The following is an 11,170-nucleotide window of genomic DNA, read 5'->3' as shown; positions in this document are numbered from 1 at the left end:
ATGCCCGTTTCACTTGGAGGGGCAGAGAGAGAACAAATTTAAATAATGCGTATGATTCCTCTTTGTGAGTGAATGAGATGGGGGCCATGAGTTTACTGTTTCCACAGAAGGTGTCAGTTCCACTAGCCTCTAACAGTGTGGACACTGATCTACCCGATTGTGGTTATGTTAGACCAATCTCAATTTTTGCCTTTCATATTGGCTTTAGAACCTAACCCCTCAATAGTGTGACCCCACAGTGTGGTTTGGATTGGAGAAACACAAGGAACTTGGCATCCGAATATTCAGGTGCCTTCAGCATCGAAAAATCCCTCTATAGGCTGTAAAAGAACTTAAAGTCATTCGATAATGAAGACAATACTTCCAGTTTGGTGTCTAATACTTTACTTCCCAGCAGCATAATACCACTTTGGTCAGGTCGAACCACTGCACAATTTTGCAGCTTTTTCAGAAAAATAATGAAAACAGTTAGAAAGACACAATCACATGCAATGGTGAGAAAAATAGTACTATTGCCCAATCTTTCCCCATAAATGTGAAATATCCTTGGTTCACTTCCACACTGTGTGTTTATTATAAGCCCTTATAGCAAGGGATTTTGTTTCTTTCAGTTTTTTGTAGCACCAAATAGACACAGTGGCTAACAATAAATAATTCTGAAAAGTCAGTGAAATATTTATCACGTCAGAAATTTTCTGGATCTGCACTTTTATCCATGTCCCTGGCTTGAAGTATTCTTCATGAGAGTAAGCTGTAACATAAGATTGAGTTCTTACTCTGTTTCTGCCACAGATGTGGTTTGTTGACTATAACACTTTACCAGTATCTTTTTGTATACTACTTTACAATTTCAAAGTACTTTTATATACAGTGACTCATTTGTTTTAATGCAATGGCATCCACCAAGCCACAAATAATGGTTAGACACATGAGCTCCTGTGTTACACTGCATGGGTTCGAGTCCCAATTTCATCTGCTAGCTGTGTGACCTTGGACAAGTCACATATCTGTGCTTCAGTTTTCCTGTTTATAAAAATGGGACCTACTAGAGTTGTTAAAGGGATTCAATGAGATAGTCTATGAAAGTACTGAGCACAGTAGAACCTAGTAAGAGCTAAAGAAGTGTTAGTTATAAATAAATTATTACCTACCTCACTGGGGTTTAACTACAGTGTACGGATAAACTAAGCAGCAATTCTGAGTGGTGTGTTTAGAAACGCAAGCTCAAGGAGTCTTTCATGATTTCCACAGGGTTACAGATTTTATTTCTTCCACCAGCTGTGAAGAGGACCTGATGAACAGTCAACTCTAGTTATTGCTAGAGTGAGTGTTGAGGAGTTCCTCATGGTAGGCTCCATGTGGGCACTGTGTCTGTCTTGTTTGCCACTGTATTTCCAGAACCTAGCACATACTAGGAGAACAATAAATATTTGTTAAATGAATATACACATGGAACATAAACACAAGGTTAATCTTTAGTTCAGGTACACTCAAAGAATCAAATATAAAAGGAGAAGTGATCTTCTGAAAGCAGGAGAAGACTTAGAGATGGTATCTCCAATTACTATGAACTCCTTAGAGAAAAGTTGTTAATAAATATTGAAAGGGATATTAACAATATGCTTAATGATGTGGCTTTTCTTCATTTTAAAAAATGAAAACAGAATATTTTACAAAATTTATAAATAGAGTTCCATATTTGGATCATCCTTGACTTGGATCATCAAGGAACTTTCATAAAGAACTAGAAAGGTTGAGTTTTATTCATTGTAAAACCTCTGACTCCCCAAATATTATTCCTTATCTAAATATCCTCAAACCCTTGAGCCTTTAATTCGTCAATCTAAAAAGTATTTATGAAGGGTCAATTCCAGTTCTAACTATGAAATTCAGAAATTATAGTGCCAATCAGTATAAGTTGGTGAAATTTTTCAAATTATCAGAAGGCAAAATTCATGTCTTTGTCTATCCACCTACTCAACGGTTCATTCATTCAACAAATATTAATTGGGTGCCCACATTGTGCTGGGCATTATCCCAGATGCCAGGAATACAGCGTCCACAAGGCAGTCACAGCCCTTTCTCTCATGGAGTTTATGATCTAGAGATGGTCGAGATGGCAGGAAGACCCCATGTTTTGGGAGGTCTTGCTCTATGTTGGTCTCCCTGAGACTTCAGAGCATTGCTTTCTACTATACGATGCTGTCTAAATCTGGTCTTACTAACAGTCTTTGTCTGTATGATAAACATAAACTGGCTGAAAGATGAGAAATTCAGGCATTATTCACACATCCACAAACATCTATAGGTGTTTAAAACAATGTAGACAAACTATTTCAACGTCTTGGAGTCCTATAGGCACAGCTGAGTAAAATGAACTGAGATCAGATCGTTTCAATTTGTCAGGGTTGAAAACTGCATTTGTAAATTGGTGTAATCCATCTCTAGCCAGGTTCTTCAGAGACAGTCTTGAATTCTTAAAAAGCCCCTGAATGCTAGATTCTACATTTAGATCTTAGCATTGTCTTAAAAGACAGCGGTAGTTCACATAACTAGAGAATTCCCTATTGATTACATGATTGAGGAAGCACAAAAGTCTGTTATTCTTTCCAAAGTCAATTGTAATTTAAGCTCATTATCTCCCTGCGGATGTTCTATTTCAAATGGCAACAGAATCAAAATGTAAATGCCCCAAAGAAAAGGTTCAGGTATTCTTTAACTGAACTATGCTCCATGTATTTGCCTTCAAAATCACAGCAGAAAAGAGTCTAGAAAAATCTGGCCACCAACCTGACCAAGGGCAAGAATTAAAATTCACCAGGACCACTGGTGAATAGTCATAACAGATTTTCCCCCTAACTTTTAATATCTAATTTATGATATTAAAGATTGAGCTTCATGTAAGAGCAACCCGATATGTCTTTATTTTAATATGGTTTTGAACATGTTAGTGGCTCTAATATAATCATTAATAATAAAGAGCATTAGTACACATTGTGGTAATTTTTTTCCATTCCCCTCTGGCTTCAGTGAACTTTACGGAACCACAAGGGGCCTCTCTAAGTCTTAGGGATGGCTACCTTTGATTAAAACTTTAGGGAAAGGCTTACATTTCAACAACTAGATTTTAGTGAAGCAAACTGGCCATTTGACTGGTCATTTGTATGTAGGACCACTGTGACATGTAATCTGTCCCTAGATGCCTTAGGTGTGATGGATTGCCCCTTCACTTTGACAAAGGACTTGGCATACATTTATCAGCACTTAATATTATGCAAATGAGGCATAAAAAACAAAGACTTCTAGAAAACACAAATGTAAGGTATCTGCTTGTTTGATATGTGCTTCTGTAACACCATGACAATATTTATATTGATATGAAAACATGATAATTTAATATTAACCACTTACAGCTAAATGAAAACATACTCACCTTAAGCTCCAAATTTATACAATGTATTGAAATGTGTTTAAATGACCATTTTCTCATTACAAGGGTGCAATGATTTCCCTTTATGAGAATCTGTGGCATCACCTGAATAGCTTTAATATTTCTTTGTTAAATGATAACTAAAATATATGTTTTATTAAGTTTTTCTTATAAAAATGAGAACTACCTCTTTCAAACTGAATAATACTCACATAGTCTCCATTCATTCCCTTTAGTCATGCTAGTGTCTTTTGTAAACCTATTTTACATAACATTCACGGTCCTCACCCTAGCCCTCCCCCCCAGTTCTCTAGTAAAAAATGATATGTTTTCAAGGACGGGAACCTGTTTGCCACAGCAGGACACTGTTGAAATAGGTGTACCTCCTACTTTCCTTGCTGTTTGTCCTCTGCTGGGTGACGGACAAGGAAGAGCAGGCAGAAGTTGGTACTGATAAGTATACCACCCGACAGGGCAAAACAAAATGTGCTGGAGAGTTCTGATTGGTTTTATTTTCAAGAAAACAGTTCCTAAACGGAGCTTCTTAAATTTCCAATTTGGGGGACTAGCTGAAATGTGAAATTTATTGTATCTCAGGGAGTCAAATTTCTGCATTTGAGAAAAGGGAATACTCAAATATTTGCCTCAGTTTTAATGATCTACCTAGAATGTTTCAACTGGACGTTTATTATTTTTTCAGGTACATTTGTGTGCTTAAGGTATGTAAGTGCCCAAATAATTATTGCTTCCTCATTCCATAGAGTAAAATCAGACTTATGTGCCTCGATTTATCATAAGTCAAAAATTATGATCCATATAGCTGGTTCTAACACATCATTTTCCAGTAAATGATACTTTCTGAAAGATGATATCTCATTGTTTATTTACCTACATGGAAACGTGTAATGAAGGGGGTATCTTTTCCCTCTAGAAGCAGCAGCATCTTTCCATTCACAATATCAATATCGCTGGTTTACATAAGCTTAATTTTAAGAGGAATAATACTTTTGATCCTTTTGCCAAAAATATCATTTATATTTGGGAAAACTGATCTAGACTTTGTGTGACATATATGTTTATATACATATGCATATATACTATAATTTAGTTTTGTAAAGCCCTAGGCTTTAAAATATCGAATAGGGCCGGCTCCGTGGCTTAGCGGTTAAGTGTGCGCGCTCTGATGCTGGCGGCCCGGGTTCGGATCCCGGGAGCGCCCCGAGGCACCACTTCTCCGTCCAACGTGAGGCCGAGTCCCACGTACAGCAACTAGAAGGATGTGAACCTATGACATACAACTATCTACTGGGGCTTTGGGGGGAAAAAACTGAATAAATAAAATCTTTAAAATATCGAATAGACTTCTATGACAGCACATCAGTGTAGGTAAAAAGAGTTTAGATTTCTCCAGAGTTTATCATCAAAAATATAAAACTTAACAAAAAGATATTAAGAGCAGGGTTATATATAAATATCATATGAGGATCAGTTCATGAAGCTAGGTCCTTTGCTAGTATTCTCTTACCAGATTCATAACACTTGGTAAGAAAAGACCTAAGTTTGTAACAAATACACTCTGATAATATATATATTGTGGAATAAATATACATTATATTCTGTTAGAATTAATAATAATAGATGCAAGCAATACTTAAATAAAAAAAATATAGAACGAGAGTTCTCTATCCTTGCTTCTACCAAACTAAAAGTTGAGCTAAAATTTCCCCACTCTATTAATGCATAATGAAATTTATGGAACTGAAAATAAAAAGCCAATTGCTTCTAGAACCTGAATAGAGTATACATCTAGTGTAATAACTTGCCATTTTCAAGAGGGGAATAGAGGTTGAATTTGCAATTTACTGGAATTCTAATTCAGAAGACTCAGCACTATGGATGTGGAACAGGTCAGGGTGAGGGGCAATGTGTAGGCTTCTTTTAAGTGGTGACAACCTTGAACTGATGCAGTTTGAACTGTAGTCTAATGAGGGATTTGTTAATCTCTGGAAAAGCTATAGACCCAAGATTCACTTATCCTGGCCCTGGTGATTTATCTGAAAGTCTTGGACTTGATTCTTCTTATCCTGTTTCAGTCTGTAGACTGGAAAACCTCTCCCCTTACACACTGAGAATTCCCACTGCAGTGAAGGGAAGGTCTGTGTGTGTAAAGAGCACGTGAGCAGCGGGGGTTCAGCCCCAGAGAAAGAAGGTGTCGAGTTGCCTTGGTAAAGAATTTATACACCACGTGTTCACAGCTTCTTGATAGGTATAATTATCCGTGTTGTCTTTTCCTTTTACTATGTGCTGGGATTCTGAAGCACGGTTTCAAATTTGTGACTATCAGATGTTTGATCAAGTAGCTCTTCTTCAAGGACCTGAGAGAGGGGAAAGAGTGAAGAGAAATCAGTGATTAGTATTCATTTGTCGACTAAAATGTGCTAAAAATATCAAAAGAGCATGTGTGAACAGCAAGGATTATTTTGGGCACTATCATTCATGCACAATCTTCTACATATGAAAAAAAATTGTTTGATGTTTGCAAAGGAAGTAATTATCAAATGAGGATGGAAAAGACACAGTTATTCCCTAAAACAAAATAAAGAACACCAGTTTGAAAACATGTAAAACATTTCTTACTCCCAATTCCAGATGACTCTATTTTTAGTCATGAAGGCATAGAACAGATAACCTTTATATTATGACTCTCAGGGCAATTAGTGGTGCTCCTGTTAAGGTATAAGCCAGCACAGCCTCTCTCTGATAGGCTGCAGGCACCGTTATCCCTTTTCTGAAGCAGATATCAGGCTTGTTTCTTTTCCCACAAGGTCAGCCTGACACGGAGTAGAACAGAGTAGGCAGCTGCCCATATGGTCAGGTTTGGGGGAGCAGCCTCCCCAAACGCTCCCCTCATACCTGTCACTCTTCTACCATTATGGAGTCATTTCTTACAGACAGAGCAGTGGTTTTCAATCTTTATTTTTAAAGCTGCAGATATTTTTATTTCAATGAATGCAGAGCATCACATACAAAACAGGTTGTTAACAAATTGTTCTTGTTGACGGGAAAGTGGGGGGCGCCTTGCAATCTGCCTACTCTGCATCAACCCTCTCCAGCTGCCATGCCTTATAGAGATGTGCCTCGAAGCCCCTGGGGCCTACACAGTGGAAAGCCATGCATGAGGCCGCTGTGCTTCTTCCTGAGTCATGGAGTAAGATAGCACATAAAAGCATTATCTGCCATTAACATTGTAACCACTGCAACATGAGGACTACTACTATTACTAGCTACAATTTATTGAGTGCTCACTAATTGCCACATACTTTGTTAAGAGCTTTACATATTTTTCTCTTAGCTAATCTCCACAACAGACCATTTTACTGAGTCTTATATTGAATAGCTTCCTACAGGTCCCTAAGCTACCAAGTGATAGAGATCTAGAGACTGAGTGATTTTTTTTTTTTCACGAGGAAGATTAGCCCTGTGCTGACATCCACTGCCAATCCCCCTCTTTTTGCTGAGGAAGATTGGCCCTGAGCTAACATCCATGCCCATCTTCCTCCACTTTATGTGGGACACCGCCACAGCATGGCTTGACAAGTGGTGCGTTGGTCCGTGCCTGGGATCTGAACCTGTGAAGCCCAGGCCGCTGAAGCGGAGCACGTGCACTTAACCTACAGCTACGCCACCAGGCCGGCCCCGAGACTGAGTTTTTAATGAACAAATTTATCATCGAGTTACATGTCCCAAAGGAATGGGACTCAAAACAGGTGAATTTAAGAATCTTGCATCTCTTCCTCTATCCAGAGGGGAGCAGGCCTGAGGGACATGCCAGCAGCAGAGAGAGCACTGGGCGTCCAAAATGTGGGTCGCTGAAATACACACTGGGAAGAATCTTCTGCACCAAATGTTATTTCCCTCATTTCTATGATCTATAATTCAGCAGATTAATGATTTTTTTTTGGAAATAAAGGCTTCTTTTCCATATTAGTATAAATTTTGTTGATCAAATTGCTTTGCTAACTTTTAAATGAGCCATTGTGGTAGGCAGAATAATGGCCCCCCAAATATGTCCACATCCTAATTCCCAGAACCTGTGAATATGTTAGATTCCATGGTAAAGGGAAATTAAGGTTGTAAATAGAATTTAAGGTTGTTAAACAGCTGATGTTAAAATAAGGACATTATCCTAGATTATCCAAGTGAGCCCAATATAATTAAAAGTGGAAGAGGGAGAGAGGAGAGAGAGTCAGGGAAGGGGATCTGATGAGAGAAGCAGAAGTCAGAGTAATGCACTGTGAGGACTCAACTACTATTGCTGGTTTTGAAGACGGAGAAAGGGACCATGAGGCAAGGAATGTGGGCAGCCCTAGAAGCTGGAAAAGGCAAGGAAATAAATTTTCCCCTAGAGCCTCCTAAAGCCCAGTGAGACTGTGTTGGACTTCCATCCTACAGAATTACAAGATAATAAATTTGTGTTCTTTTAAGCCCTTAAATTTGTGGTAATTTTTTAGGGCCACAATAGGAAACTAATATAGCTGTCATGATGAAATACTGTGAAGTATGGGGTACTGTTTTGGGGGTAAGTGGTGTGGGTGCATTGGATAACTCCAATTCTAAGCAGCATGAGAGCAAATCCCTGGAAAGTTCATGTGAATGTGACTATGAGGATGGATCGGGGAATGTAAGGGCAGGTATCACTGAAGAAAGAGGCAGAATAGCACAGTGTTCCGGAGACAGAGGCTCTGAAGCCCATGTTTCAGAGTTTGAATCACGGTCCTAACACTTCTGTGAGGGATCAGAATTTGCCAACCCAAAATGTGTCTCTCTGGGCCGGCCCCGTGGCTTAGTGGTTAAGTGCGCGCGCTCTGCTGCTGGCGGCCCGGGTTCGGATCCCGGGTGTGCACGGACGCACCGCTTTTCCGGCCATGCTGAGGCCGCGTCCCACATACAGCAACTAGAAGGATCTGCAGCTATGACATACAACTATCTACTGGGGCTTTGGGGGAAAAAATAAATAAATAAACATTCAAAATGTGTCTCTCTAGCATGAAGAAACTTTGACCTCCCCACTAACTGCCTAAAAGAATTTAAGATAGAAGGCCTGTCCCAGGAAGGAGCTAATACCATAAGATAACTATAGTATAATATAAACCAGGTATGATAGACAGGGAGGCACCTAACAAGTCCCATTTTTATCAAAGTTCTCTCTCATTGCTTATAGGCGGCCCAGCATACATTTGTTTACCAAACATTTTCTTTTCTATCTCCGTGTAAATTGCCTTCCTCCCCTTTGAAGTCCCAAACCACTATCCCCAACATCCTCTTTTGTCTTTAGCTGAAGATGGTATTTAAGGTGGTGGCTTCAGCCATTTTGGTGAGTTACTCAGTTTTCCTGGGTTTCTCTCACGTATACATGTTATTAAACTTTGTTTGATTTTCTCCTGTTATTCTGTCTTATGTCGGTTTAATTCTTAGACCAGCCAGAAGACCTAGAGGGCAGAGGAATAGTTCTTCCTCCCCTACACTTACTAGCTGTGAAATGTGGTGTAGATTTTTAAAAATCCTGCATGCTTCAGTTTCCTTCTTTAAAATTAGATTAAAAATAGTACCTTATACTCATAGGATTATTATGAAGATTAAATAATTATTAAATTATTAAATATATGAAGCACTTAGAAAAGTTCTTGCACACCCTAATTGCTTAATAAATGTTATACAGCCTTATGATGATTATTTCTAGCCCAGTTTTCTGTTTGGTAACTCTGGGTTCCTTGGATGCAATTTTATCGAGTCGTCTTTGGGACCCGGTCCTCTCAGTTTGGTAGTGGTTCTCTGGATCAGAGCCCCAGGCCCGTGGCTGTGGCAGTGGTAGTGGAAGGCATAGAACAGTCAGTCAGTAGTGGACAAAGTAAGAGAAATAGGGGCCTGAAGAGCAGGAGGAAAAAGAAAGTGGATGAGGCCACTGGCACACACCAGCTCCTTTGTAAATCTAAGATCCAGCCTGGTTTTGAACCCAATGAATTCTCCACCCCAGATCCAGCAATAGAAGGTCAGAGAAATTAAACAAGCTTTTGGTCTTGACTTCCTCAGAATGTCGACATCTCAGGGAGTATTCCTCTTCCTTCCTGCTTTTATTCTTTGGTAATCTGGGTGAAATATGGATGTATATGAAGTCACACTTGTAAACTAAGATACTTAAAGCTGAATCAATGTAACACTTTTTCTCAAAAATAGTGGGCATAGCATAAAAAAACTTACATTCATATTCTTTGTCTAGATTTCTATATTATAATTGTATAGTGATCATATCTTTTACATCTTAGAAAACATAATCTATTCTTCCCGACTATCAAACATAGAAGTAACTGGAAAAGACAATTGAGTTTTACTTTAGGAGAGTTTAAAATTAAAAGTAGGCATGAGAGGGCCGGCCCCGTGTCTTAGCGGTTAAGTGCGTGCGCTCTGCTGCTGGCGGCCCGGGTTCGGATCCCGGGCGCGCACCGACACACCGCTTCTCTGGCCATGCTGAGGCTGCGTCCCACATACAGCAACTAGAAGAATGTGCAACTATGACATACAACTATCTACTGGGGCTTTGGGGGGGAAAAATAAATAAATAAAATCTTTAAAAAAAAAAAAAAAAAAAAAAGTAGGCATGAGAGATATTCTCCACACACTGCTTGCATGCAACCTATTTTCCATTTGTATCCAGCATTTACCATTGCTAGCAACTTCATAATGTATACCATCTCAGATAAAAAATATATTATTTCTAATTTAGAGAATAGAAATTATATTTCATGTAATAATATGACAATCTGACAAGTATTTTGCTCTACCTGGCCTTTGCTTGAATTGTCAAACTTGAAAAAAAAAAAAATCAGAGATCTGCTCAAAGTAAAGAGGTCAAATTAGCTTCAAATCTCTTTGCAAAAGCAACCATGGTATGAATTAGCAAGTGTAACAAATCCATTTAATCCTTAGAAATCTAATTAATTAAAAGTTGAACAAGAGCTAATGTAGCTCTCTTTGACTGAATTCACCATAAAATCCATGGATGACATGACTTGGTTGTATTTTGCTTGTACTTGAAATGGTCACTACAGTTTCATCTCAAGGGGCCATGATCATGTGGATTGTAAGTGCTGTCTTGGCAGGCATAAATGTAAATTTCATGTTTACTTGAATAGAGCTTTACCATATCCTGTGCATAAAAAACATAGTTTGAAAATGCCTTTTATTAAAAATGTTAGCCTTTGGTGATGAGACAATAGGAAATTCTAAAGTAATTTAATGAAGACTTATGGAACAGAGAAATGGAATTGAGTACATGGCCCAGCAAATATTTATGGCCAAGTTGTATACTTCTAAAGATGCTTGAATGATCATAATATTGGAAGCTTTTAGTAAGACCACAGAAGTCTGAATGGCAACATATTTCTTTCAAAACACTTCAGAACAATTTTACTATGGGACAGTGTGGTAAATCAGGAGAACTGGTACACGTCTGTACTATTGAGGATGGAAGAAAAAAGGAGTTAGTGGAAAGAGAGTCAATGTTTGACTAAAGAATAGTGGATCGTTGTTGTTAGTAAAAAGATCTTTGAAGGGATTCTGAAAGTACAAATGTAAAGTAACTTTACATTTGGAAAGGATAAGAGAAGAGAAGGGTATGGTCAAAATGACTTGTCCATATGCGTCCATATCACTCCATCTCAATGATATCATCGTAGTCCAAGC

At 38.5% G+C, this 11,170-nt stretch overlaps 1 protein-coding gene across 1 annotated transcript in view; it reads right to left on the bottom strand.

Moving 5' to 3' along the window:
* Positions 1-373: 373 nt before the first annotated feature.
* Positions 374-11,170, bottom strand: part of LIN7A (lin-7 cell polarity scaffold A) — a 130,393-nt gene continuing 119,596 nt past the window's right edge. Inside the window, exon 6 of the mRNA XM_004417906.3 lies at positions 374-5,805. The gene's annotated coding sequence lies outside the window, so the exon portion shown is untranslated. The remainder of the gene's footprint in view (positions 5,806-11,170) is intronic.

Source organism: Ceratotherium simum, chromosome 25, assembly GCF_057802395.1.
Source record: "Ceratotherium simum simum isolate JZ-2026a chromosome 25, ASM5780239v1, whole genome shotgun sequence".
In the NCBI taxonomy this organism is placed as follows: Eukaryota; Metazoa; Chordata; class Mammalia; order Perissodactyla; family Rhinocerotidae; genus Ceratotherium; species Ceratotherium simum.
This window is presented reverse-complemented; position numbering and strand designations above follow the sequence as displayed.